Source organism: Silene latifolia, chromosome X (assembly GCF_048544455.1).
Source record: "Silene latifolia isolate original U9 population chromosome X, ASM4854445v1, whole genome shotgun sequence".
NCBI lineage: Eukaryota > Viridiplantae > Streptophyta > Magnoliopsida > Caryophyllales > Caryophyllaceae > Silene > Silene latifolia.
Window position 1 is genome coordinate 214438894 of NC_133537.1, and position 9223 is coordinate 214448116.

Consider the following 9223-nt stretch of genomic DNA (forward strand, 5'->3'; position numbering starts at 1 on the left):
GTTTTTTCACCAAAATTACTCCGTCTTATTCTTGTGTCCTCTGAAAGGACCGTTCTCCTTACACCCAAGTCTTTATAATATTCCATTGGTGGATTGCCTTGTGTCCTCTGAGAGGACCGTTCTCCGTCTTATTCTTGTTTCTTCTACAATTTCGAAATCTAGCCCTACATAACTTCAAATCCTGGCTCCGCCCCTGGTGAGGACATTGTCGAACTTGAGATACTATTCAATATTCATCAGAGGTGGAGCCATGGGCCTTTTTCCGGGGTCTAGGTTCATCAGAAACAGAATTTTTTGGTGTATTTTGGTAAATTCTAAGGTAAAAATAAAGTAATTTTATATTTTCTGGTAGAAGTAGGTATTATATTTTCCATTGGAACTCACAAAAGAATTTTTTTATAGATTCATTATTGTTTTCCATCGAATTAGACTGCTACCATACTTACAACGGTAATTCTTGTGTAAGACGGTATCACACTGTGAGACGGTCCTATTATATAAAAAGACAACACATTTATTAGCACTAATTGAACCAATTTTATATAAAAATGGACCGTCTTAATGTAACACCCCCATACTCCAAGTGCCTTACCAGGACCACTCAGGTATGGAGATATTACCATCTCGGTTACCCGAGGCATGATATTCATAAGACAATAACGAAACAACTTAAATAATATAACTTTTAGAGAAAAGTACAACTGAAACCAAATCCCACAATACGGGTACAAGTTCTCAAAACCAACTGTCTACTGAAATACTGAAATGTCATAAAACTAAAAGACTACAGCGGAAGACTTCTATCGTCAGACGGTGGCACCTCCCAGCTATCCCAGTACTCAACTCAAACCTGCTCAATTACTGCTCACCATCCCCGAATGGATCACCGCAGGTTTACAAAACAACAACCGGGGTCAGTACTAATCACACAACTCAATATATATCAACAATAAGATAAACAGACAGCTTAACCGTCACACACACAACCACACCAATTCCAACAATCTCAATCACCGACTGTCCACTAGACCAGTCCTGCCAGTGGGGGACCGCAGCCGTACCCACCAAATCCCCGCTCCTCATAACGAGCGATAACCCTGTCCATTAATGTGCACATCCCCTTCCGTGGCGGGTTCCACGAAGGGCGAAACTAGGGCGTGAAGCCACTCCCGCAAGTGACCCCACTCAGCCGAGGACACGCCTCGGGAACCAGAGACAAACAATCAAAATCAACAACCGTCACAATACAATTACTATATTATTCAATCAACCACAACACATCAACAATCATCTTATTATGGGACTAATACTGAGTAGGAAATCCTACCTGGAAAGCACAACAATCAAACGGTCTCTACAGCTGAATCAAAAAGCTTCTTCTACGAACCCTCCTCCTATCATACAACATACAAATGCTACCAAATCACAAACTATTCAAAAACCCCCAAATCCCTAGATTAGGGTTTAACCAACTTAAAGGAAAGACAACAAAAAGGGTATGTAGATCTTACCCTTGACGCAAGGATCTCAACGTTATAACAAACGATGAAAACCGACCTTCCAAACTCCGGGATTTGCTAACAATGCGATTAAGATGATGAACGTACTTGCTTTCTCTCTTTGACAGTAAATTAGGTTTTGCAAAAGTGTTTAGTATAATGACGAAGAAGGTTATATATCTTAATCGCATAATTAACAAAACCCGAGAAAAACTCCCCGTAAACCGGCTACTCGATCGAGTACCCAAGGTACTCGATCGAGTACCCCCTTACTCGATCGAGTATCCTAGTTACTCGATCGAGTACCGAACAGGTCAGAAACTATTTTAAAACGCAACTTACCCTTACTCGACAGAGTAAGGCCTACTCGATAGAGTACCCAAAGACTCATAAATACGGAGTATTACAGTCTTCCCTCCTTAAAAGGAACTTCGTCCCCGAAGTTCAAACCACCACTAAACAAAGGTACTCCCTCAACACTTCCGACTCAACAACCAAAACAAAACTCAACATAAAACGTGTTACTAACCCAACTCATCCCGACACACATACCGACACAACATACAAAAAAGGTATAAAACTCTTAAAAACTCGTCGCGATCATCTCCTACCCCCCTAAAAGAAACAAGGTTACGTCCCCGTAACCATACATACCTGATCAAAAAGAAAAGGGTAACGCTCTTTTATAGCTTCCTCTGGTTCCCATGTAGCTTCCTCAGTCTCGTTGTTAGACCAAAGGATCTTAAGCAAAACTGTCTCACCACTCCTAGTCTTCCTAACCTTCCGGTCAAGAATCTGCTTAGGCACCTCAAGATATGATAAGGACTCATCTAGCTCTAAGTTCTTTGCCTCTAACACATGTGACGTGTCACTCACATACTTTCGCAGCTGCGATACATGAAACACATTATGCACTCTGTCTAGCGCAGCTGGTACAGCCAGACGATATGCAACTTCCCCAACTCGCTCTTAGATCTCATAAGGCCCGATAAACTTCTGACTTAGCTTGCCTTTCTTCCCAACTCTCATAACTCCACGCATAGGAGACACTTTCAAAAGAACCTTGTCCCCCACTTGAAACTCTATGTCCCGGCGATGTAGATTTGCATAACTCTTTTGCCGATCCGGAGCTGCCCTCATCCGTTCCCTGATCATCTTAATCTGTTCCACCATCTCATGCCCCATCTCTGGTCCTAAAACAACTGCCTCAGCACTATCGTCCCAACAAATCGGACTCCTACATCTCCTCCCATACAAAGCCTCAAACGGTGCCATACAAATACTAGTGTGATAGCTGTTATTGTAAGAGAATTCTATCAAGTCCAACCTCTGTTCCCAGCTACCACCAAAATCCATCACACAAGCTCGCAACATATCCTCAAGAGTCTTGATTGTTCTCTCAGTCTGTCCGTCTGTCGCAGGATGAAATGCTGTACTCATCTTCAAAGTTGTTCCCAACGATTCCTGCAACTCTTTCCAAAACCTTGATATAAATCTCGCATCTCTGTCAGACACTATGTCCTTAGGAACTCCATGTAACTTAAGCACGTTCTTTCGATAGGCCATAGCCAATTGTGCTTTAGTCCATGTATCTTTCATTGGAACAAAGTGAGCTGACTTGGTCAGTCGATCCACTATTACCCAAAACATGTTGTTACCTTGTTGACTCTTTGGCAAACCCACGATAAAATCCATGGAAATGGATTCCCACTTCCACTCAGGTACCGTTAAAGACTGAATCTTACCTTGTGGTCGTCGTTGTTCCCCCTTAACTCTCTGGCATGTCAAACAACGGGCCACAAACTCAGTTGTCTCTTTCTTCATTCCAGGCCACCAAAACGTGTTCTTCAAATCCTTATATAGCTTGTCACCACCTGGATGTACTGAATACGGTGTGCAATGTGCCTCTGTCATGATAGTCTTTTTCAACTTCTCATCATTAGGAACACAACACCTACCGTCAAACCTCAAACTACCATCTGTGTGAATGGAGAATCGAGACACTGTCCCTTTCTCTACTCCAGCTCTCCACTCCACTATCTTAGGATCCAACGCCTGCTTACCTCGAATGTCATCATAAAACTCAAGTTGCACTCTCATATCACCCATGGCATCTCCTTTCTGCATCATATGTATCCCAAATCTCGCTACCTCATCTCTCAACCTCATCAAAGATAGAGCTGTACACAGAGAATGTACACTCTTCCTACTCAAAGCATCAGCAACTACATTGGCCTTCCCTTCATGGTAGATAATTTCCATGTCATAATCGCTAATCAGCTCCATCCACCTTCTCTGTCTCATGTTCGACTCATTTTGAGTGAAAATGTACTTGAGACTCTTGTGATCAGAAAATACCTTAAAGATTGCTCCATAAAGGTAATGTCTCCATATCTTGAGAGCAAACACCATTGCACCCAACTCCAGATCATGAGTAGGGTAGTTCTCCTCATAAGGCTTCAATTGCCTAGAAGCATAGGCAATCACTTTACCGTTCTACATCAACACACATCCCAACCCGTTCTTTGAGGCATCTGTATAAACCTCAAAGTTCTCGATCCCTTCAGGCAATGCTAAGACAGGAGCTGTGGATAAACGCTCCTTTAATGTTTGGAACGCCGTCTCACAACTCTTATCCTAACGAAATCTGTTCTCTTTACTCATCAACGCTGTCATAGGTCTAGCTATCTTGGAGAAATCTTTCACGAACCGTCTTTAGTACCCAGCTAAACCCAGAAAACTCCTGATCTCAGCAACATTCTTTGGTGTTTCCCACTTTGTCACTGCCTCAATCTTTGCCGGATCCACAGCTACTCCCTCCTTAGAGATCACATGCCCCAGAAAAGCAACTTTCTCTAACCAGAACTCACACTTGGATAGCTTAGCATATAGCTTATGCTCCCTCAAAGTTTGCAACACGATCCTCAGATGCTCCTCATGCTCCTCCTTAGTCTTAGAGTAGACTAAGATGTCATCGATAAACACCACTACAAACTTGTCCAAAAACTGTCTAAAGATCCTATTCATCAAATCCATAAACACTGCCGGTGCATTAGACAACCCAAACGGCATCACCACATACTCATAATGGCCATACCTCGACGTGAAAGCTGTCTTTGGTATGTCCACCTCTCTAATCTTCACCTGATGGTACCCCGACCTCAGATCGATCTTGGAAAAGACCGATGCACCACTCAACTGATCAAACAGGTCATCTATCCTTGGCAAAGGATACTTGTTCTTCACCGTCACTCGGTTCAGCTCCCTGTAATCTATGCACAACCTCAAACTCCCATCTTTCTTCTTCACGAAAAGAATTGGTGCTGCCCACGGCGATACACTAGGTCTAATGTATCCCTTCTCTATCAGATCATCCAACTGTTTCCCAAGCTCCTCCATCTCCTTAGGACCCATACGGTACGGTGCCTTAGAGATTGGCCCCGTCCCCGGTTTCAACTCTACTGTGAAATCTATCTCCCTTCTCGGCGGCAACCCCAGAATCTCCTCTGGAAACACATCCTCAAACTCCCCTACCACCGGTATCTGATCAACTGTCGGACTCTCTATCCGGTCATCTCTCATATGGCACAAGATCAAAGGACATCCCTTCCTCAGGTAAGACTTCAAAGTGACAGCTGCAATCAACTTAACTTTGGGTTTGACTAGAAACCCACGATAAGACACACTAACACCCTTAGGACCTCTTAAAGACACTTTCTTTTGATGACAGTCTATCTTAGCTTTATACTTTCCCAGCCAATCCATCCCAACTATCATATCAAAACCGTCAAAAGGGAACTCTAGTAAGTCTACAGGGAAATCAACTTGCCCAACTATCATAGGTACATCCCTATATAACCTCCCACAAGATACAGACTCACCCGAAGGTATAAAAACTTGCTCACTTACAGACTCATATACCCTCAAACCCAGCCGTTTAACATGACTCGAAGATACAAACGACTGAGAAGCCCCCGAATCAAAGAAAACAAAGGTATGAATACCATTAACAAGAAAAGTACCGGTGATAACGTGTGCATCCTCCTCAGCTGCTTTCTTCTCCATCATGAATAACTTTCCACTGGTCTTCTGTCCACCACCCTGGACAGTACTGGCTGATGTGGTCGGTAGCACCTAACCCTTGATTGTTGTTGTTGTGCGTTGGTGGTTTCTGATAAGAATTACCGCCGTTGCGGTTGCCTCCACTCTGATAGCTCTGACTTCCCCGTTTTGGCCATGACCCAGCCGGTCTATTGCTCGCATAGCTGCGGCGGGTCTGCGGAAAGTTCCGGTGCACTTGTGCACTCATGCCTCTTGTGGCCTACACCACCACAACTATAGCGGGTCACTCCCCAACTACCACTAACACTTCCACGACCACGCCCAAAGGAAGCCCCAAAGATCGAACCCGACCCCTTAAGAAAACCCATTAGACGATTGTGGTTGCCTTTCTTGTGATTAGATTGGCCACCACCCTCGCTCTCGACTTCCTTTTCTCACCACCCGACCTCTCCCCGAGCCATCTCCACCAACCTCTCAGCTCTCCCGGCCCTCTCATAAGCTTCCTTAACATCGGTAAGGACTCCCACGGGTAACTTATCCATAATCTTAGGGGTCAACCCCTCTCATACCTCGGCCGCATTCTCCTCACTCAAACCCATATCCTCAAAGATACCTAGACTTGTCATTGAACCGCACTGTAGTACTCGGCCCACGACATCTCGGCGGTCATCTTAAAACTGTCAAACTCTTCTCTCAACTTACTCCTCACATGCTCCGGTACAAACTCTTTTCTCATAGCCCTACGAAACTCTTCCCAAGGTATATCAGGTAAACCTTGGTTCACATACAACTCCTTAGCACTCACTTTCACCGTATCCCACCACTTACCAGCTGCCTCCTTCAGATAGAACGCAGCCTGTTCCACTCTCATCTCATCAGGACAGTGAACCAAATCTAAAATGTTCTCCATCTCTCTAAGCAGCTATCAAAAAGGTTCGGCTCCCCAACTCCCTTGTACTCTTTCGGGTTAAACCTCGCTATATAGAGGCTGATTTTAGAGTGATCAACCTCTTTCTCCTTATGCTTGTCCTTATCCTTCCCCGCAGTCTTTAAAGTCTCAGTAAGAGCATCCTGATGCTCCAACATCTTAACGATGTCATCTATTTTCATAAGCTCAGCTCTCGCATACAAAGCAGTCTTCTTGGGCGGCATCTTGAAACTATAACAGAAAAAGGGGTGGATATAAACATACGCGCCAAAACCTCAAAACACGAAAACAAGCTGCCCAGACCTTCTCGATCGAGTTCCCAAACATACTCGATCGAGTAACGGGCTACTCGATCAAGTGCCCACCATACTCGATCGAGTGCCCCAACATCAGACCCCAAACACACCTTCTGATCTCTTACATACTCGACCGAGTAGCTAGGCTACTCGATCGATTGACCCCCTACTCGATCGAGTGCCCGTCGTACTCGATCGAGTGCCCAAAAAACACGATTCTGGACTCAAAATCGTCAAAAACCCACCCGATCAAGTCAGTCCCACTCGATCGAGTCATGCTAACTCAGAAACGCTACCTGCATGCTATATCATATGCTAACATGCTAAAAACTTTATAAAACCAACATTATATCATAACTATGCATATAGTGCTACGCATCTTTTCATACGATCTACGAAATCATTGTATCATGTTATTAAACGCCACATTGTAAACATCCAACATGTTTTCATTCCAACAACAATTCTACATATATCATTAACCTTTCTTTCACATTCTCAACTTCCTACCGCAAACACCCAAAAGTTACACACACTTCATCACATTCACACACAAGCTAACCAAACAACGCATTCGACCTTGACATACACCCCCCATGTGACCGGTTCAAAATTGTTGGGCGAGTTCGCGACTTCAGGACGTCTCCCAAGCCTTTGCATTAGCTCTTACAACCTTTACCCCGGGTTCATTTTAATTGACTCCCTATGTTCATTAGGTTCATTGGTTACAGGTTTCAGGATCGTCGCTCTGATACCATTTGTAACACCCCCATACTCCAAGTGCCTTACCAGGACCACTCAGGTATGAAGATATTACCATCTCGGTTACCCGAGGCATGATATTCATAAGACAATAACGAAACAACTTAAATAATATAACTTTTAGTGAAAAGTACAACTGAAACCAAATCCCACAATACGGGTACAAGTTCTTAAAACCAACTGTCTACTGAAATACTGAAATGTAATAAAACTAAAAGACTACAAATGAAGACTTCTATTGTCGGACGGTGGCACCTCCCACTATCCCAAAGATACTCAACTCAAACTCCGCTCAATTCACTGCTCACCATCCCCGAATGGATCACCGCAGTTTACAAAACAACAACCGGGTCGATACTAATCACACAACTCAATATATATCAACAATAAGATAAACAGACACCTTAACCGTCACACACACAACCACACCAATTCCAACAACCTCAATCACCGATCGTCCACTTTGGACCCGATCCACGCGATGGGGGACCGCAGCCGTACCCACCAAATCCCCGCTCCTCATAACGAGCGATAACCCTGTCCATTAATGTGCACATCCCCTTCCGTAGCGGGTTCCACGAAGGGCGAAACTAGGGCGTGAAGCCACTCCCGCAAGTGACCGCACTCAGCCGAGGACACGCCTCGAGAACCAGAGACAAACAATCACAATCAACAACCGTCACAATACAATTACTATATTATTCAATCAACCACAACACATCAACAATCATCCCATTATGGGACTAATACTGAGTAGAAATCCTACCGGAATGCACAACTATCGACGGTCTCTACAAATTTGAATCAAAAGCTTCTTCTACGAACCCTCCTCCTATCATACAACATACAAATGCTACCGAATCACAAACTACTCAAAAACCCCCAAATCCCTAGATTAGGGTTTAACCAACTTAAAGGAAAGACAACAAAAAAGGTACATAGATCTTACCCTTGACGCAAGGATCTCAACGGTATAACAAACGATGAAAACCGACCTTCCAAACTCCGGGATTTGCTAACAATGCGATTAAGATGATGAACGTACTTGCTTTCTCTCTTTGGCAGTAAATTAGGTTTTGCAAAAGTGTTTAGTATAATGACAAAGAAGGTTATATATCTTAATCGCATAATTAACAAAACCCGAGAAAAACTCCCCGTATACCGGCTACTCGATCGAGTACCCAAGGTACTCGATCGAGTACCCCCTTACTCGATCGAGTATCCTAGTTACTCGATCGAGTACCCAACAGGTCAGAAACTATTTTAAAACGCAACTTACCCTTACTCTACAGAGTAAGGCCTACTCGATAGAGTACCCAAAGACTCATAAATACGGAGTATTACACTTAAAGTGTGAGAACGTCTTATTCTAGAATTTGTGTACTTACAAACATCAAAGACATCAATTAAAAATTAAAACATATAGCAAAGGTGGAAGTTTTTTTGTTGTCAATTAAGGAATAATCCTATCAATTAATGCTGAAAATGGGGAAATACAAAGTCATTAATAAAGATGTAGTGAGTGTAATTAAGTCATTCTTGAAAACAAATAAGGAATGGAACGTCAATCCTTCATTATAGCCTATAAGAGCTTATTATGGCAGTTAATGATGAGAATAATGGTGTAGCAATTAAGAATTTTCTGTTAACATTTTCGTTGTATGGTGTTGCAAGTG